The 21,223-nt window shown below is 43.3% G+C and overlaps 1 protein-coding gene across 2 annotated transcripts in view; it reads left to right on the top strand.

Moving 5' to 3' along the window:
* USP46 (ubiquitin specific peptidase 46) overlaps positions 1-21,223 on the top strand; it is a 62,466-nt gene that overhangs the window by 1,333 nt on the left and 39,910 nt on the right. The window lies entirely within an intron of this gene.

The raw sequence follows: 21,223 nt of genomic DNA, 5'->3' as shown, positions 1-21,223 counted from the left end.
TCCAGGGTTCCCCCGCCCCGCATCAAGTCTCCCTTCCCCCCAGCTGAATGGAACACATGCTCTTTTAATGCCAGTTTGGGGGAACCTCCCTTGAAGCTAATAATACAGGCCACTAAAGGGAATCTGAGGAGGCTTGATTGAGAAGCCTGGGAGTAAGGTGATCTGGCTGCCCTTCCCCCATCACCCAGCTTTATAAATCTTCTGTCCCACATTCTGTTGCAAGATTAACACATGGGAAAGGAGCATTAAGGAGCCATGTGTTAGCTCAGGGGTGGAATCAAGACCCACTGGTGCTGGCTTCAGTTTTCAGCACCGTTGGACGTGGCTACCGCTGTGGTCAGCAGAGCAGATGCTGGGCCTTCCCAGAGTAATAGCTGCAAAGGTATTGGTGCAGGACCAGATGTGGTGAGTGGCTCCTGGCACGTTTCCATTTCCTCTCTTCCTTCCTTCTCCACACAGAGACAGGTCTCCTGCTCCTTCCTGTCGAGTGGCATTAATGTTGCTTGGTGCAGTGAAAAGATGATGCCTTTCCTCTCCATCTCTCTGTCTGCTAAGACCAGCTCCTGAGGGGAACTCTGAAACCAGAGCATCTCCAATACTCTTTCGAGCCTGCTGGGGTGGCTTCGGGCTTACAGGGCAGTGAAGTTCTTGATGGTGTTCCTGTCCTGCTTGTGTGTGGCGACACCTCTCTGTATTGAAGCAGGCTGGAAACTTGAGAGCTAGCATGTCCCAAGATGAAGTCAGTCCCCTGCTTTTTTTTTTTTTTTTGGCCCTCAATGCAGTTGGGGCTTCTTGGCACACCTGAGTAGAATGTCACAACCTGTTTCCAGTAAAACTTGGCCAGGGAGGCAAGCAGGGAGGACATGAGAGGAGCAGGCTAGCACTGTGTCTAGAAAGTTGGCACCTATATGGAGTCCTTAAAAAGGCACCAAATTTAGGGTCATCACCCAGGTGAGGTGAGGAACCAATAATTCATAACTAGGGAGTCTTACGTTTCTAGTTTCTATATGGACACTGTGCCTGGAGTAAGTGATATGAAGAGCTTGGGCTCTAAAGTCAGACTTCCTGGGTTCATTGACCTTCTTCTAACATATACTAGTTTTTTGTCCTTGAACAAGTTGCTCTCTCTACTACTTTCCTTATCAATAAGAAGGGGATGATAATGGTTCCTACCTCATGGGACTGTTGTATTAAATGAGTTACTGAGCCTAGTATATAGCAAGTACTCATTGAGTGTTGGTTGTTATCAACATCATCTTTCTCATTATTATGTCATCTTCAATGGTTTAAAGGACAATGGGTTTGATGTCTTCTTGTACCTGATGGAAGCAGCCACTACGATAACCCCCATGTGCATTTATGCAAACCAAGCTGACTGCCGTATAGGGAGGCTGGGATGGGAATCCTTAACTCCGCCCCTTATAAAAGGCTGCTCAGGTCATCCGGGCCCCTCCCAGTCTTGCTTCCCACAGAGGAGGCTCCGTGATGAGGAGACTGCTGTCTTTTCACTTGATCAATCATACATTTTCATTGGACCTCTCTTTAGATTCTTCACTTGATGATGAATTGTTTCCAGGTAGGTTTTCTATGGGTCTCTCCTCACTGTTTCATTTCTCCCTGGGGCTCTTCCCACTCCCAACTCCATTTGGTCCCAGTTGGTCTGAGTCATAGTAAGAATGAGTGGCAGTTGTGTTTTTTTTTTTAAGCAGGTCATTTGGCATATTTTAAACAGGCTGATGTGTGTCCATAAAGAGTTTTAAAAGATATCATCCTTCTAGGTAAGACTTGTACAAACCAAGACCTAGCATTGAGAAGTGGATTTGTTTCATCCAGCCGACAAGAAAGGACCCAGCAGAGCAGGAAAAACCTTGTAGCAAATCCTTTGTGTGATTGAAAAATAAACACCTTCTCTTTTCCCCACACTTCTTGTGCCAGTTTTAGATACAGGGGTTGTGGAAAATATTCACATCCCTCCACTTGTCCCCTACCCCACTGAAGTTTTATAGTCCATTGACAGTTTAATGCAAGTTCCCATTTGTTTTAATTTCACTTCGTGTGAATTCCTGCCATAGTGATTCTTGATCAGCTTGCTTAGGGCTTGTCAGCTTAGCCACACGGCGAGTCTGGTTCAGAGATAGTAAAGCTTGTTTGGCTGGTGTGTTGTAATTTTTAAAATGTACTAGCTGCCACCAAGCATAAGGAAATGTTCCTTGTTGATAATCCTCTGATTTTTGTCCAGACCAATGGATTTAACTTCCTACATATTTTTATGGCCCTACAAATGGAAGTTTTTTTGGGGGGTAGATTTTCTGTTTGAAGAGCCTGAGGAAATTCTAAAGAGGAAGCATTTGTTAGGAGAAACCAAATGTGCCCTCTAGAAATGTGACTTGTACTGATGCAAATTGGCCTAAATCATCAAATCTTAATTTCACTTGATACTAGCACTGTAAGATGTGCCATGGAAGAAATGCTGTGTGTCAAATAGATTACATTTTGTTCCTGAAAATGGCCATCTGTTGAGGACCTTTATATTAGTGTTGGCACATATTATGTGCAGGTACTTAATTGAATGAGGTGAGTCCCTGTCCCCAAGGAGCTCAGTGGTTTCTTATCTTGTGGATAAAACATTGGTAAAGATGAAACAATTTCAGTACACTGTGGTATCCACAGGGATAAAGGTTGAACAAAATCTCAGAAGCGATTCAGTGGACTGATGAACACAGCATAATATAATATAATTTGCATTTGACTCAAGTTTGACTATTTTTTAAATTTTATATGAAGACATGATTATAGTCAGCATAACTTAGAACTGGAATCTGTGCCATTGGGTGTCTCTCCAGCTAAGCCTGAGTCTAATGGTGCCTCTGGACAAACTGTTATATTTATTGGGACCTTAGTTTTTTTCCTCAGCTTGTAAAACTGATACATATATATTTGGTTGTCAGAAACTTCTTAGTGAGTAGTAGTTTCTGGAGTCTTTATTTGAGTGGCTAACTACTTTGTTTAAAACTGTGTTGAATTTACCAGATATTACCATTTCAGCATTCATTGAACAACCCCAGGATATTATTGGACACCACTATGAGTGCCAGATTTGAATTCTTGTAAATAGATGAAGTCACCTTGATATGAAGGGGAAGTAAAATTAGTAAACATTTGTAACAAAGCTAGAGGATTTTTATAGAGATCACTTTATGTTGGTAAGTCAGTTACTTATTTGAGGCAAGTGTTTTGAGAATAGTTGAAAAAAAATGTTTAAGTTATTTAAAAATATGTAAATCTCAAAATTTGGAAGAGATAACTTGCTTCTTCCTCTATTACTGTTACTCCTTCCCGTTGTCAAAGATAATTGGAAATCATAAGTTGAGTTTAATATATCAGCTCAGAGAGGTTAAGGTCATGTGTTGATACTTGTCAGATTTAGAAATTGCAGCCTGAGGTGGCATGGGTTAATGTTTAAAGAAAAATTCTGTTCTTCTGGCCTCTCAGATCTAATATGGAGGAGTTTGTGTTGGGTTAGGACCTGACAATTAGGTCTACAGATTCCTCTTTGTTTTTCTTGGAATCGTAAGGGAAAACAAAGCTGAATGACAATATTTAGTTAGAATTAATGTGATACCATTTTCTGGATATCAGCTATGTGTGTTCCAGTTCACCCAAACAATAAAACCTATTTATTTATTTTGCATTAATGTGGAATTTTGGTGTGTTTGGGTTGTAACTGAAAGTAATTTTCAGTTTTGATTCTCTTGAGCAATTAAGAGAAGATTGTCTAGTTCACGTCTTCCCCCTCCCTCTCCCCCCTGCCCCAGTCTGTCTAGTTGGTTTGAATGAGTTGAGGTTTTATGATGGTATTTAATTCTGTGGTATCATCAGAAAGGTATCTCTTGGTGGTTTTATCTCTGGCCTACCCACGGAGGCAGCCCAAAGCAAATCGATTGGAGAGATGTAAAAACATGGTGTCTTTTAGTCTAGTTAACTTTTCTGGCCTAAATATTTTAATGTAACTTCTTACAATAAACCTTCAGTTGTGGTGGAACCAAGGGTTTGAAAGGCCTTGCTGATCTTTTAAGAGAATAGGCCACCCCAAAATGAACCAGCAAAAACCTTTCTTGAGGCAAATAAATTCTGTGTCTGCAACCAACCCTGGCACTAGAGTCTTTTTGGAATATTTCTGTTCTGGGATTGTGGCTTTGAATTTTGGGGACGTCGTAAGTCCTCTACATGGAATTTTACCACAGTTCTGAGAATGATTATTTGCCATTGGTAGTTTGAAGAGTGAGAGGGGAACCCTGTTGGTTCTCTGAGCTTTCCATGTGTAGGTTCAACCTGCCTCCTGCCCATCAAGTTCTTTTTTTAAAAAAAAATTTATTTATTTGGCTGAGCCTGGTCTTGGTTGCGCCATGCGGGATCTAGTTCCCTGATCAGGGATCGAACCCGGGCCCCCTGCATTGGGAGTGCAGTCTCAGCCACCGGACCACCAGGGAAGTCCCCCATCAAGTTCTGATTCCACTCTCAGAACTCCCAGATGCTTTCAAGTAGCTCAGACTTGGGACCCTTTTTCTAGGTGGTGATAAATTTCAGGCATACAGAAAAATATGGAGACTGATAAGAGTGAACACCCAGTATCTTCCATCCTGTGAAGAAATAAAATATTACAAATACAAGTGAACCTTTCCCCATCTCATTCCCTTCCCACCAGACAATGACCACTGTTCTAAATTTGGTGTTTATCACATGTTTTTATACCTTTACTAGATATATAGGTATTCATAAACCAGATTTGAGTATTGCTTCCTCATGTTTGTAATGCTGAACAATTCCTTCTCAGTTTGCTTTTGTTTAAATAATGATTTTGAGGTTTATCCATGCAAATACATGTAATTCTAGGTTATTTTAACTGCTGTATAATATTCCATCGCATGAATGTGCTACAATATATTTATTCATTTTATTGTTGGATTTAGAATTTTGTGTGTGTGCCATGACAGTTTTGAACCTGTCTCCCTGTGCATCTGTTTAGAGTTTCTCTGTGGTGCATACCTAGAAGGGAAATGGCTGGGTCAAAGGAAATGGGCATCTTTGACTCTAATATATTGCCTCATTTCTCTCCAATTTGCATTCCAGCCACAGCAAGTTTGGGAGTTTCAGTTGCTCCACATGCTTGCAGACACTCAATATTGTTAGACTTAATGTTTTGCCAGTCTGATGGGTGTGAAATGATATCTTTGTGGTTTAAAATTTGCAATTTCTTGTTTTCTAGTGAGGCTGAACATCTTTCCATGTGTTTACTTTGCTGGGTTGTTGTTTTTTCTTTCTTTTATTATTAATTTTTTAAACATCTTTATTGGAGTATAATTGCTTTACAATGGTGTGTTAGTTTCTGCTGTATAACAAAGTGAATCAGCTATACCTATACCTATATCCCCATATCCCCTCCCTCTTGCGTCTCCCTCCCACCCTCCCTATCGCACCCCTGTAGGTGGTCACAAAGCACCGAGCTGATCTCCCTGTGCTATGTGGCTGCTTCCCACTAGCTATCTGTTTTACATTTGGTAGTGTATATATATCCATGCCACTCTCGCCCTTTATCTCTGCTGGTTTGTTTTTATTTTTTAATTTTATGAAAAAAAACCTTTTTATTGAGATATAGTTGATTTACAATGTGTCAATTTCAGGTGTACAGCAAAATGATTCAGTTATACACACACATATATATTGTTTTTTAGATTCTTTTCCATTATAGGTTGTTACAAGATATTGAGTAGAGTTCTCTGTGCTACACAGTAGGTCCTTCTTGGTGATCTATTTTATATACAGTAGTGTGTATATGTTAATCCCAAACTCCTAATTTATCCCCCCCTCCACCACCCTTTGTGCTGTTTTTTTTTTTTCTCTCTTTTTTCTTTTCTCTTCTTTTTCAGCCGCATCACACGGCTTGTGGGATCTTATTTCCCTGACCAGGGATTGAACCTGGGCTCCTGGCAGTGGGAACGCCGAGTCCTAACCACTGGACCTTGAGAGAAGTCCCTGCGCTGGGTTGTTTTATTACTATTATTTTAAATTTTATTTATTTATTTATTGGCTGCGTTGGGTCTTCGTTGCTGCACGCAGGCTTTCTCTAATTGCCGAGACGGGGGCTACTCTTCGTTGTGGTGCTCGGGCTTCTCTTTGCGGTGGCTTCTCTTGTTGCGGAGCACGGGCTCTAGGTGTACAGGCTTCAGTAGCTGTGGTGCTCGGACTCAGTAATTGTGGCACACGGGCTTAGATGCTCCATAGCATGTGGGATCTTACCGGACCAGGGCTCGAACCCCTGCATTGGCAGGTGGATTCTTAACCACTGCGCCACCAGGGAAGCCCCCGGGTTGTTTTAAATCCAGGGGCTCCAGAGCAGTTTTCCAGGGCATGAAAGTTAGGATTGCGGTGTTGGTTTTGTCTGCATGTAGGGAAAAGGAAAATGAAGGGGAGCATCAGGGAGACCAAAGAAAAAGTCAAGCAAGATAAGGATGGAATGGAAGATAGAGGCTGAGGACACGATAACAAGGTGGGGAAAATGTAGCAAAAGGATTATAGACTAGAATGGAGAAGATAGTCTTGAGTGTTGAGAGGAAATTTGAGAACTTTTACTGTGCTAGCCAGGCCTCAGCTCAAGTTACATCGTTCATGCCTTGTTTAATCGAATTTGGCTTTGGTGAAAATCGTGTCTGGGGCCTCTTCCGGTGAAAATAGCAGCAAGGCTGGACCTGTGGAGCTTTGTTTACCCGGTTGCTTTTTGAAGTTCTTTTAGAAAGGCAACGTGAAGTTACGTTCTTCCTGAGATACATTTCTTTGTCCTTCAGGTTAGATACACTGTGCAGGAAACCAGTTTTTATCAGGATCTGCTTGAATGTACTTGTGGAATTATGATCTCAAGTATTTAGAAAACATTCCCTGTGCTTTATTTTAATTTTCAGAGTATGATGAATGTCACCTTATTGAACGCAGACACGTATGGTTTTAAAAATATGAGTAACATTAACTTAAAAAATATACTTGAGTGGTTCTTCGGTGTACGAAAGAATTGTGCCCACAGGTGCATTCTTTTATTAAAAATTCAGCCTTGGGCTTCCCTGGTTGGGAGTCCGCCTGCCGATGCAGGAGACACGGGTTCGTGCCTCGGTCTGGGAAGATCACACATGCCACGGAGCGGCTGGGCCGGTGAGCCATGGCCGCTGAGCCTGCGCGTCCGGAGCCTTTGCTCCGCAACGGGAGAGGCCACAACAGTGAGAGGCCCGCGTACCGCAAAAAAAAAAAAAAAAAAAAAAAATTCAGCCTCTGGGTTTCTGCCCTCAGAAATTTTGATTAAGTAGGTCTAAGGCAGGAAACCTGGAATCTGCATTTTAATAAATATTCCCTCCTCTTCTCACGCCCTCTTCTGTTGCAGGTGAGCTAAGGATCACAGTTTGAGAAATGTTGCTTTCCTTGGGTAATAACCTTGGCTTCCTAAAAAATATATATTGCCTATAGAAATTATCTGCCATGTGAAAGGTTTTTTCAAATCTATATAAAATTATTTAAGGTTGTAATTTAACTTCAAGAGCCATAGATCATTGCCATTCTGTAGATTTATTTCCTGATATTAAATAGTAGAGCTTTATTTCTTTATGTTCCTATAACAGGGATTCCCATCCCTGGCTTATATCACATCCCCTGTGAAGCTTTTGAAAGTAATTTTAAAGAAGTTAAATCACAAAACATTAGCACCCAAAAAAGTATGGAAAAAAAGAATGTAATTTAATATATGTTATAAACCCAAATGCTAACCCTTCAGATTTAACAGACTTTTACTTTAATCGTATTTGGTTAAGATAATTTTTTAGATATGCTACCTTAAAAAAACCACTAACCATCCCTATCTCTTTCCTATCCCTTCCTCGTAGAACTGACTGTTTTCCTGAAGATGGTATGTGTTTACCATGCCTGTCTTTATACTTCTATTTATGAATCCATAAGCAGTATATCAGTGTGTGTAAAAATATATAGACTTTGTGACTATCTTTTTTCACTCAACAATTATATTCGAGAATATGTTGACACATATACATCTATTTATTTTCTATTCATTCTAAGGGCTCTTTAACAGTATTTTTTGACTTCACCATGGTTTACTTATTCATTCTCTTATTTAGGGACAGTTGGATAGTTTCCAGAATATTCTATCTGGAAACAGTGCTGCAGTGAATGTTCTTGTTCCTGTCTTCTTTGCACACATGCCTCCTTTTCTTCAGGATATAGTCCTGGAAATGGAAATGCTGCTCTTAGGATATGCTCACCTGCAGCTTCCCTAGGTATTGTCAAATTGTTCTCCAAGGTAGTTGCATGAATTGGAGCTTGTCTGATAAGCAGCATCTAGGTCTTCAGTCTCAGTTTCTGACTGTATGGAGGTGTAGGTAGGTCTGGAGTGGGTTTTAGGCACCTGAATTTTTCCTTAAGTGCCACCCTTGATTCTGATCAGCACCCAAGGTTGAAAAAAAAACCACTGTGTTAGACTGGCAACCCCATGAGGGCAGGAGCTATGTTTATCTTATTTACTGGGGATTTCTCAGCATTCAGCACAGTGTGGTAGATTCACAGTAAATAATTATTGGATAAATGAATGAAGAGATGCAGCATGGGAGAATGGAAGGATTGCCTTGCAGTAAAGCAGTGCTCCTCAAATTGTCTTTTCTCTCCCCCCCACCCCCCCCCCGCCCCCGGTCATGCCGTGCAGCATGAGGGAACTTAGTTCCCTGGCCAGGGATCAAACCCGTGCCCCCTGCAGTGGAAGCACGGAGTCATAACTATGGGACCGCCAGGGAAATCCCTCCTCACATTGTCTTGTCTGCTGGAATTACCTGGGGATCTTTTTAAAATGCAGATTCTGATTCAGTAGGTCAGGAGTGGGGCTGAGATTTTGCCTTTCTAGCATCCTCTCTCGTGACCAGATGCTCCTGGTTTGGGGAGCACACTTAAGACCCTAGGGAGAAAAGGAAAACAATTTCTTTTTTCCATACAGCTCTAAAGTGGAGCAGTTTGGAGTTTGAAATCCTGCTTGGTAAATCTCAAGGCCTGTTTCCCCATCTCTTTACAACACAAAATGGCATGATGAAATACCCTCCTCACACCTTTTTTTTTTTTTGAGAATCAAAGGATATTTTGGGCGGGCTTCCCTGGTGGCGCAGTGGTTGCGAGTCCGCCTGTCAATGCAGGGGACGCAGGTTCGTGCCCCGGTCCGGGAAGATCCCACATGCCGCAGAGCGGCTGGGCCCGTGAGCCATGGCCGCTGGGCCTGCACGTCCGGAGCCTGTGCTCCGCGAAGGGAGAGGGCCGCGTACCGCAAAAAAAAAAAAAAAAAAGGATATCTTGCCTGCAGAAGCGTTTTGTGAGCTGTGATGCCCTCACGCATATTTCTTTTTCATAATTCTCTTTTAGCGAATGAACATTTTCCTTCAGTTTGTTCAAAGCACAGAGCTGTTGGTATTGCAGGAGCCAATGGGATCCTTTCATTTTGACCTGCCATCTACATTTAGTGGGCATTTGGGTAAAAATAGGACTGGGGAAGGAGGTTGGGCAAGAGCAGAGGCAAAATTCATCAGATGGTGCAGTTCTGACTGCGGGTGCTGGGGAAGTGGGGGCCCCTTCTCACTGTTTCTTGAGTGTGAAGGGCTAGAAAGAGGTCACATCTCTCCCAGTCAGCTCTCCAGTTTCTTCCCCAGGTCAGACACTTAAAAGTGAGAGGGGGCACGCTCAAACTAATTATTCAATACTAATTGATCTATAGGTGTAATCAGAGCTATTCAGGGCAAACTAGGCTGTGGTCAACCCAAGGTTAAGCCACCACAGGACACTGTCATTTAGATACAAGTTTTCAGGACGCTTTGGTAACTGGGGACCTGCCTCATCCAGCTGAGAGAGGCCGTGTGGTGTGGAGAGTGGAGGGCGGATGAAAATAAAATAAATACAAATAAAGTGACATTTAGAACGCTTGTGTATTGTGTGCCGGGGTATTCCCAAGCTTCTCTTCCTCTAGAGAAAAGCTACGGACTGGATCCACTTCCTTAGACCAGTGATCCTCAAGTGTCAGTTTGTTGTCCTTCACGGTTTTCATTATATCTCAGAACCACCTGAACTTATTTATTTAGTAGTTGTCCTTAAATCTGTTCAGCTTCTTTTAATTTGGCCTCATTCTGTGCTATGACATTTGTGAAGTAACGGGTTTGATGAGCTGGTTATGTGCTTTTTAAATACATATCAAAAGCGTAGTTGCTGAAGTTAAAAAAATGTTCATATTCGTGCCACCTAAGATTATCTCCCCTCCCTTGGGCATTCAGGGTCTGTAGTTCGGGAGACATTGGCTCAGATAAGAGGTTCTTTATGGTGGTTCACCTAACTGGCTCTTGGAGGAGCCCTGTTAAACTGGTTTGCGGATTGCAGGCTGGGGAGGTTCCTCCCGAGGCAGGTCAGCGTGTGGATGGGATCCCGTTGGTCGGGTGTGAGAGCTGGCCATCATCCACCCTCTCAGAGACTCTGCTTCTCATCCATGGCACGTGGGTGATGAGAGAGCTTCCCTCCCTGGGGCATTGTGGGGCGTAAGTGGAATCATTTGTGTCTAGTGCTTAGCCCAGTGCCTGGCCATTTTATTGCAGTTTTCTTCTAGAGCCCCCTCCTTTCCACTAGCAAAGGAGTCCAAAGGCTGTAGTGGAAAGAGCCCTGATCTCGGGATCTGAGGTCCCAGTTTCCAATCTTGCTCCTGTCACTTTTGTGGCATTGATTGGGCAGGTGAGTTTAGGTCTCTAGGTCAGTATGAGAGCCATTCCTCCTGGTGAGCAGTGCTGAGAAGATGAGCTAGCATGTTACAAGCTCACTGTGGCTTCCAGTCTGAGACAAGCCCGGGGAGGGGAAGTGCTGCGTGGAGCGGAGCGGACAAAAGGAGGAAGAAGCTGTGATTTCCGGCTGAGATGTTGCTGGAAGACGTAGGACTGAGGGTGTGTGGCAAAGCTTCTGTAATCATCAGTCAGGATACTGTGTTGTTCCTTTCCTAGTAACGGGGGCACATCATGTAGTAAGCGATTTTCAGTCGTCTGATAAGCATAAACATACCCTCTTGTGTTATCTGGTGTACAGTTAGGTATTCCTAACAAAAACACATGAGGCGACTAAGCTCAGTTTCTTCCTTTTTTAAAAGAACTTTTAAAGAAGGTTTTTGAAAAGGTGAATATGAGTTACATGGTAGAAATTTTAGATTGTACAAAAGGATGTATGTTGCAATTATACCCACCATCCAATTCTTGTCTCTGGCATCCAGCAGTATTTGCTGTTTCTGCCGCTTCTATTCAGAGGTATCTTATGCATACCCAAGCAAGAATGTTTATATTTCTCTCCTAGTTTTTAAAAACACAAATAGTGTTTGTAGCATATACTGAACAGTCTTGATCTGCCCTTTGCTTTTTGTATCTTGGAGTTGGGTCTGTGCTAGTATGTAAAGAGCATCCTCATTCTTTTTTTATGGCTGCAGAGTATTCAGTTGCCTGAACATATTGAATTCACTTAACTAGCCCCCAACTGATGGGCTTGAAGGTAGTTTTCCAGTCTTTGGTTTTTTACAAACAAGGCTGCAGGGAACAACTTTGTCCCTACATCATTTTGCATACTTTGGGGTGTATCTTATCAGCTGACTTCCTAGAAATGGATCTGCATTTGTAACTTTGATGCATTTGTAACTGCCAGATTGCCCTCCACTATCAATATGTGTGACTCTCGTAGCCCACAGCCTTGCCAAAGTCGGGTGCTATCCAAAAGCTTTTTTATCTTTGCCAGTGGGGGAAAAAAATGGTGTCTTGGTATATTTTTAGTTTGCATTTCTCATATTAGGAGTGAGCTTGAGCAGCTATTCACACATTTCAGAAAACAAGCTCAATTTCATTTAACTGTTTTGCTGTTGGCAATTATTTTCAAAGTCTGTAGGGAAGGACCGGTTTTATTTTTATTTTCAATCTGTCACAGACTGATACTTTTGTAAAATACAATAAAACATTAATTGCAAAATGGAATAGAAACCTCAAAGATGCTTAAAACACCAAGTCCAGTTGTTTTATTACTAAACTCTACAGGTGCAAACTTACCCGGTCCGTTCATCGTACATGGTTTCAGTTTCTGAACTTTGCTCCCGGGCAGAGCAATAACGCTTTGAGCAGTACCGCTGTGAAGACCTCCTTCTCCCCCTCTTTTCTCCCCTTGCCATCCTGTCTGGGGAGGGGAGAAGAGAGCACAGAATTTTATGTTTCGTAATCAGTACATTACAGGGTGGTTTCAGTACATTAGACTAAAATATCTCTGGTAGTGCAGTACCGATGCAAGGGCAGGGATTCCACACTGTGAGGTGGGGATACTGCTGTCCTGGTTTTTCACTGATGAAGACCTTGAGCTCGAACTAGAGAGGAGGACGAGGGAAGTACTTGAAATCACCCTATTAGTTAAATTTGAGGACTTGGCCTCTTTGACCTGGGGCTTTGCCAGGATCCTGTGACACCAGTGCTGCCTTTCACGGAAACGATGAGAAGGGTACCTTTGGGTAAAGTAGGAGCTTAAGAGACCTCATCGTCAAGGAGGCAGCTTGGTGCCTTTGCAGAACACTGGGTTGGAAGTGAGGTTCTTGGTTCCAGGTCACTGAATTCAGGGACTAGGTGAATACTTCCTCCTCTACCTTCTGCTAGAAGACAGACCCAGCTCTTTGTTCTCCTTTTGAGTTGAAATGTCATCTCTGCCTGAGGACTTTGTTATGCTGTGTCTGGCCACAAAGAGAGTTGTTTTACAAGCCAGAGGCTCTAGCTGCTGTTTACTGTCCTTCCTATGATGACTTGGGATCATTACGTATCCCAGGGTCATCTTTCTTCAGTTGCAGACAATTTTGCTTCTGCGTTACATCATTAAGTGAAATCACGTTGAGTTTTTTTCCAGAGTTGTTTCTGTCTCCCCAGTATCATATAAGGCATGGAAATGATGTGCTATCCTGGTGCAGAATGAAAATGCCCTTTAACTGCCTTCCTGTGGAAGCCTGGAAGGAAGCAGAGGAGCATTGTTGAGCTAGGAGTTGGAGTTGTGATGGTATTAAGATTGTGGGTTCACAGCTGACCTCTGCCTCATCCTAACACTTGACCTTGGCCAGTTACTTAACCTCCATTAACTTCATTTCCCTCACTTATGAAATGGGGATAGTGAGTCTGAGTGTGTGACTTATCTGGAGGGAGAGTGTCAGCGTTGCTCGATGGGACCAGGTGATGTGTGTGCTCTCTGAGCAGGACGGGCAGCATCCATAGCCCCTCTGGGTATTGCCTGCCCATGGTTAGGTGATGTGTGATGGCCAGCAGCCAAAGAGGACACTCTCAGAAGCAGCGGCCCTCTGCCCAGTCTCTACATCTGCAGCTAAGGAATTACTACAAGTATGAATGAGAAGACCATCTTCTCTGACTTGTGGTCTGGAGCTCTGGACCAGAGTGGCCTGGGATTGAGCCCTGGCGCTGCCTTTACTGGCTGAGTGAGCCCGAGCAGGTTCCCTCTGTTCTTGTATGAGTGGCATGGGGACAGTACGTGGGACTCTGCCTTGGTTGGTGGACAGTGGAGTCGATGAATACAGAGGCGTGAGGTTCTCTGAACAATGGGAGGCACATACTGCTTACCAAGTTTATTTAGTCAGCAAATTTAGTAAGTGCTTTTGTATGCCAGATGTTCTGCATGGTCCTAGGAGACCAGTCAGTCACAGCCCTGTCCTCATAGAGTTTATGGTCTAGTGTAGGTGTTGACAAGCTTGTTGGTAAAGGGCTCATTGGTAAATATTTTAGGCTTTGTGGGCCATGACATCTCTGTCGCAGCTATTCAACTCTGCTGTCGTGCTGTGAAAGTAGCTACCATAAGTAAATGAGTGATTGCAGCTGTGTTCCAATAAAACTTTATTTACAAAAACAGTTGGTGGGCCACATCTGGCCCATGGACTGTCATTTGCCAACCTGTGGTCCAGTGGGAAGACAGGTGTTAAATAGTCACAAATAAGTAAGTTATTACAAATTGTGATTAGTTGTATGAAGAGACACACAGGATTCTGAGAGAGAGGGACGGGTCAGGGAAGGTAGCTTTGAAGAAGTGACATTGAAGGCAAATGCTGAGTAGGAGATGGGAGGAAAGAGGGGATGGCTCTGAGGGGCCAGAGAACTGGCCACACTAGTTCTGAGCCAAGAGGCTCAGAATTGCAATCTGCATTTCTGTCTTAGTAGAGGCACAACAGATGTTTTGCCAGTTTCTTTGGATAAGAAAATAATGGCAGTTTTTTCCCTGATATATAATTCATACTACTTCTCCCCACTCACCCCTCCCAAATAATCCCAACAGTGAGAGGTGAGCTGTATTAATATATTAACACATTTTGTTCTGCATACTTTTCTGGTGGGTCCTTTCTCTTTCTGTTCCTTTTTTTTTTCTTCTGTTGTCAGTATCTATCCAAAAATTTAGAAGTTAGGGAAGTGAGAGTGCACATTTTTCTAGTATTAGGTGTAAAATGGTTTACTTCTTAGAACTCATTTCTGCTTTTTGATCTTGTTTTCACTTTCTCCTATTTTATTTTATTTTTTTTATTTATTTTTTTTTGCGGTACACAGGCCTCTCACTGTTGTGGCCTCTCCCATTGCGGAGCACAGGCTCCGGATGCGCAGGCTCAGCGGCCATGGCTCATGGGCCCAGCCGCTCCGCGGCATGTGGGATCTTCCCGGACCGGGGCACCAACCGGTGTCCCCTGCATCAGCAGGCGGGCTCTCAACCACTGCGCCACCAGGGAAGCCCTCCTATTTTAAACAATATTATTTTCTTTTCCTATTTGGCTAGATAAAAATCCACAGCCTGAAACCATTTTGAAAAAAAAATCTATTTCCTCTTGACTACATCTCAAGTTTCTCCTGATCTACAACTTCAATTTTATATTCTCTTTAGACAGGTTGCAGTGTTCTGTGGTGATTTTACAGAGAAGGACACCTGTGCTCCTCATTCTAGAATATTTTGAATGGTGCCTCAGAGGTAGGGGTTTACCTGTATAACTCTGTGACCCCTTCTATTCCTCGGTTTTTCATTCCTGCAATTCTGGGACTCTGAGGGGACCCTGCCACCTTGAGAGTCAATATTATGTAGTGCTTGGGAGCATACACTCTGGAGTCAGATGGTGTGAGTTCAAACCTAGTTACGGTACTTATTAGCTGTGTGAACTTGGATAAAGTTACTTATCCTCTCTGTGCCTCAGTTTTCTTATCTTTAAAATGGAGACAATAATGACATCCACCTCACAGCATTATTGTGAGGATTAAAATGAGTAAAATATACATCAAGTCCTCAGAGCAGTGACTGGACACAGTAAGTGTTATTTTTGTGATGTCTATTATTTTTACTAATTACATGGAAGCCAGTGACTATAATTCTTCCTTAACCATCCTTGAATTCTGGCAAGTGGCTCCTGACTCATCCTGAAATCTTGAGCTGCATCACTTCATTTTTGCTTCACTTTCTCCTTAAGGCTCTAGGAATGAGCTTTTGTCATCAGAAGTCTGGGAATACTAGTGCTTCTGAGAATTAGTCCTCTATGTACTTTTGTACTTTGAAAATGTGCTTGATAAGTAAAGTAGCCTTTTTTGAATATAGACTTAAAAATGTAGTTTTAGCAACAATATTCACCTCTCCTGTCGTATATTTTAATTCATGGTTTATAACCAGTGACTTTTTCTCTGTGTACTTAGAAATCCTTACATGTTATTTTGGGCCTTTCTACACTTTGTACAAACTTGAAAGAGATCCTGCCTGCCTTAGGATGCAGAATTGGGGGAGGAGGTTTATGTTTCTGGGCCTTGGTTTTTTTCAGCTGTGGAATGGAGCTGATCTCCAAGACCCCTTCCTGGTCTCTGTTTTCGGTTTAGGGTCCTGTATATTATACAATGTTCTCATTGGTTTTCTTTTCTTTAAACATCTTTATTGGAGTATAATTGCTTTACAATGTTGTGTTAGTTTCTGCTATATAACAGTGAATCAGCTATATGTAGGCATATATCCCCATATCTCCTCCCTCTTGCATCTCCCTCCCACCCTCCCTATCCCACCCCTCAAGGTGGTCACAAAGCAGGGAGCTGATCTCCCTGTGCCATGCGGCTGCTTCCCACTAGCTATCTATTTTACATTTGGTAGTGTATATATGTCAGTGCTACTCTCTCACTTCGTCCCAGCTTACCCTTCCCCCTCCCCGTGTCCTCAGGTCCATTCTCTACATCTGTGTCTTTATTCCTGTCCTGCCCCTAGGTTCATCAGAAACATTTTTTTTTAGATTCCATATATATGTGTTAGCATACGGTATTTGTTTTTCTCTTTCTGACTTCCTTCACTCTATGACAAACTCTAGGTCCATCCACCTCACTACAAATAACTCAATTTCATTTCTTTTTATGGCTGAGTAATATTCCATTGTATATATGTGCCACGTCTTCTTTATCCATTCATCTGTCAATGGACACTTAGGTTGCTTCCATTTTTGGAAATAAATAGTGCTATTGTAAATAGTGCTGCAATGAACATTGTGGTACATGACTCTTTGAATTATGGTTTTCTCAGGGTATATGCCCAGTACTGGGATTGCTGGGTCATATTGTAGTTCTATTTTTAGTTTTTTTAAGGAACCTCCATACTGTTCTCCATAGTGGCTGTATCAATTTACATTCCCATCAACAGTGCAAGAGGGTTCCCTTTTCTCCACACCCTCTCCAGCATTTATTGTTTGTAGATTTTTTTGATGATGGCCATTCTGACCAGTGTGAGGTGATACTCTCATTGGTTTTTATAGACCTAGCACGGCCATCATTCTGATTATATCCTCCTGGGCAAGAATCTGTCTTCTTCCCCCCTCCCCTGAAGGAAGACATTCTAACATGTTTTCCTATACACTGCTTTTAAAATTGCTTTAAAAGAAATGCCTTTCTATACCTGTCTTATACATTTATGATTCATCCTTCCCAAGTTGTTGTTATTGTTGGTTTTGTGTTTTTGTAGCACCCCTTGGCAGTCACACAGTTGCTTTCAGAAGTGCTGTGAAGAGCTAGCATTACAGTCTTCTTGTTGGAACTTGTCCCAGCCCAGATTCTATTTTTAATAAAGTGTGGTGCATTGTTTTCAAAGGTTAGCAAATTTTTTACTGACGAAAATGAGAACTGTGTTTCTTATACCTCCAGACCCTGTGATTTACTGCTATAGATTAGTTTCTTGTTCAGCATCTGGTCAGTTATTCTCAGTGCCTTCAGTTTGTCTTATGTGCACTGTGCTTGGTGCCCGCAGTAGAACTGGAGGCTCTTGGGTTTGCAGCACACCTTGCAGTTTACATAGTGCTGATAATGTTCCCCGTTTTGTTTGATTCTCTCTGCCACCTGAGCCATAGGCAGGCTGAATATCCCACCTCTCAGCCAGGAAACTAAGGCCAAGAGAGGGGAAAGCAAATTCATACTGGGGGGGGGAAATGGCCAAATAAAGCTCTGAGTTGTGTGCTGTGGGCCTTAGATAACTGGTCTGCAGGATATTAGTTTGCTAACTTTCTTTTACATTTTTTATGACAAAAATAATACATGCTCATGGTAAAAAATTTGAACAGTTGAGAAAACAAAAAGCCCCCGGTGGCCTTGTCATCTGCCAGCCCCACTCCTAGACACTGGTGACAAGTGTTAATAATTTCTTAAGTATTTGTTCTGGAATTTCCATTAGAATGTAGGTGTTGAAGGCAGGCCTGAGCCGCTCTGTCCCTTTGTGTCCCTCAGAAGTAGAGTTGTGCTGGACACGAAGAGGGCTCAGCGTCTGCTGCTTGAAAGGAGGACATTTCCAGTAATTGTCCTGTACACACACTTACTCTCTCACACGTTTTTATTGATACTTATCGCTGTATCTTGGACAAATTTTCATAGCCATACCTGTAGAGTAGCTTTACTTTTTTAAGTAGCTACATGGTATTCAATCCTATTTATTACTGTAATTGTTTAACCAGTTATTTCTAACTTTTTCCTCTTGCAAACCTTGCCGGGGAGGACCATCTGAGATGTTGCCTGCTGATCGTTCCTTCAGTATCCTTTTTCCATCTCTAGTTTTGGCCGGTTATAGAGCCCATTTGCCAGGCTCCCCTGGCAGCTGGGTGTGGCCGTGTGGCTGGGTGAGATTCTGGCCATCGGGATCGTGAACAAAAGTGATGTATGCGACTTCCAGGGACATTCTTGGAAGGGAAGGCGCAGTCTCTCCAGTCTTGTCTGCTTCCCCCTGGCGGAGGTTGTTTGATGATCGGGGCTGGAGTGACCATGTTGGTTCTCAAGATACATTCTTGAGGATGACAGAGCAACAAGATAAAAGGAGCCTGAGTCCCTGGCCCTGCAGGGCTGCCGTGTCAGGCCTGCGCTGCTTCCTCTTGAACTAAACTTCCATCTTGTTTAAGCCAGGCCTGGATTATTTTGGTCCTTGCTGTAGTCTCTGTATCTTTTCTACCTGTGTGAGTATAGATGTGGTACAAATTGCTTAAAGAAGAATTGCAGGATTGAAGGATATGCTCGTTTAAAATTTCGATTTATTGTAAAATAGTTATACTCAAATAAAGATGTTAAAAAAAATTTCGATTTATACTGTCTAGTTGATCTTTAAGCTCCCACCATCTCTCATGAAACATTCCCCATCATGTGTGTGTCCTTTTATCATACAGAGATTTACATTTAACGTAGCGAACTCCAAAATCTGTTAAAGATGCATAAAAATTCATGTTACCAATGGAAAATGCTAGCATGTGAAGCAAGAGGTTGGTTCCAAATGTCAGTATCAGTGACATTCTGAATCCATGGGAAGGAATTCCTAGGGTGTATATTTAGAAAAGGGAAGGGAGAACGGGGAAATGGAAGAGGGCACCATGTAGGCCTCACTGAACAGTAGATCGGGAGAGCTTACACACCTGTGTCCAGATGATCATGGACATGGAAGCAACTCGCACAGCCCTAACCATCCCCATCTATGCATGCATGCATGCAACCAACCATCCACTCATTCGTCCATCCATCCATCCACCCACCCACCCAGCAGGCCTGGGCCTAATCTGTGCTAGCCACTGAGAGTGCAGTATTAAGCAGGTCAGACATAAGTCATTGCTCCTGTGAGACATGTAGTTGAGGGGATAGGACAGATATTAATAATTACATAAATAAGAATTGGAGTAAACACTGTAAGGGAGACAGTATGCTATGAATGGAGAGTGGAGGTTGTTGGGGGAGGGGTGTGTTAGTTTCCTGTTGCTGCTGTAAAATAGGACCACAGACTTAGCAGCTTAAAATGACAGGAATTTATTCTCTTCGAGCTCTGGAGGTCAGAACTCCTAAAATCAAGGTGTTGGTAGGGCTGCACAGCTTCTGGAGGCTCCAGGAGAGCCTTTTCCATTTTCTAGGGCCTGCCTGCACTCCTTGGCTCTGGGCCCCTTCCATCGTCAAGGCCGGCAGTGTAGCATCTTCCGGTCTCTCTGTGAACTGTGCTTCTGTCGTCACATCTCCTCGCTGACTCTGATACTCCTGCCTCTTTCTCATGAGGACCCTTGATGACACTGGGCCCATTGAGGTCATCCAGGATAACTGCCCACCCCCATCTCAAGTTTGTTAAATCAATCATACCTGCAGAGTCCCTTTTGCCACATAAGTTAACATATTCACAGGTTCCAGGGATTAAGGTGTGGACATCTTTGAGGGGCCATTATTCTGTCCATTACAGAGACTACCTGAATCTAGGGGTGGCCGGTAAAGAATTCCCTGAGAAGGATGATAAGGTACAGCCAGGTGAAGAAGCAGGGGAAGAGCATTCAGGTGATGGATGGGAGGGAACTTGAGGTATTTGAGGACCAGAACAAAGGCCATCCTAGTAGGCCAAGTGTATGAGAGAATGGGTGGCAGGAGGTGACATTGGAAATAGCAGTGGAAGTCACTGGAGCATTTTAAAGCAGATTTGTATTTAGAAAGAGCAGTTTTGCTGCCCTGTTGATGGTGAGGTTAGAGGTGAGCAAGGTGGGTGTCGGAGGCCATTTAGGAGGCGATTGTAATTCAGATGAGAGATGCTGGTGGCCTGGTCTCACTGGGGGCAGGAGGTTCAAGAGAAGCGAAGGGATTTGAGGGATTTAAGGAGAGTGAATCGGTCAGTCATGTGTTGTGGTGGATGGGTGTCGAGTGTGGAGAAGGACGTTAGGCATGGCCCTCAGGTTTCTAGCAGGAGCCAGGAGGAAGGTGGCATCGTCATGGACAAGTGGGGAAGCACCAGGAAGAGACTGGATTTGAGGGGAAGGAGAAGTGAAAGCTCTAGTTTTGGGGTAAAGTGATTTTGAGGGCCTGTGAGACAAGCAAGTGGAAATGTGTCTTCACCCCTCCTGAATGAGCTCAGAAGTGAGCCTTCTGGGATGAAGGTGAAGCGTTGGAAATGGTTGGCACGTAGCTGCTGATTGAAGCCTGGTTATTGCCTGGACCCTACAGAAAGAGGCATGGAGGGAGGGAAGAGGGCCTTAGACAGCACCTGGAGAAAGCCAACAGCTAAATGTGTCTTCCTGAGTTGACCATGTGTGGAGCTCGTCAGGGGTAGAATCCAGAAGGGGTTATTTTGAGGAGAGATGGGGAGGTGAGGAAATAGAGGCAGGTCTTAGCGAGTATTATGGAAAACTTCAGACGTATTGTATTAGTTTCTATTGCTGCTGTAACAAGTTACCGTGAACTTAGCGGCTTAGACAGCACAAGTATATTACCTTATAGCCTGGAGGTCACAAGTCTGGACTAGGCCCGCCCGGGCTAAAATGAAGGCAGTGTGCAGCTGTGTTCTTCCTGGAGGCTCTAGCGGAAACTGGGTTTTTTTCTTTTTTTTGCCTTTTAAGCTTCTAGAGGCTGCCTGGTTCCTTGGCTCCCGGCCCCTTGCTCTGCCTGCAGCGTCAGCGAAGGCAAGCTGGGTCCTTCACACATCATAGCGGCCTGGTCTGTTGTTTTGCTCTGTCTCCCGCTTTTAAGGATGCTTGTGATTACGTTGGGCCCAGCTGGATAATCCAGGGCAGTCCCCCTGTTTTAAGGTCAAACGAAGTCCTGATTAACAACTTAAGTCCTTCTACAATCTAAATTTACCTTTGCCGCGTAAGGTGACATCATCACAA

This window comes from Kogia breviceps, chromosome 6 (genome assembly GCF_026419965.1).
Source record: "Kogia breviceps isolate mKogBre1 chromosome 6, mKogBre1 haplotype 1, whole genome shotgun sequence".
NCBI lineage: Eukaryota > Metazoa > Chordata > Mammalia > Artiodactyla > Physeteridae > Kogia > Kogia breviceps.
The sequence above is the reverse complement of the archived record's forward strand: the minus strand, read 5'-3'. Positions and strand labels throughout refer to the sequence as shown.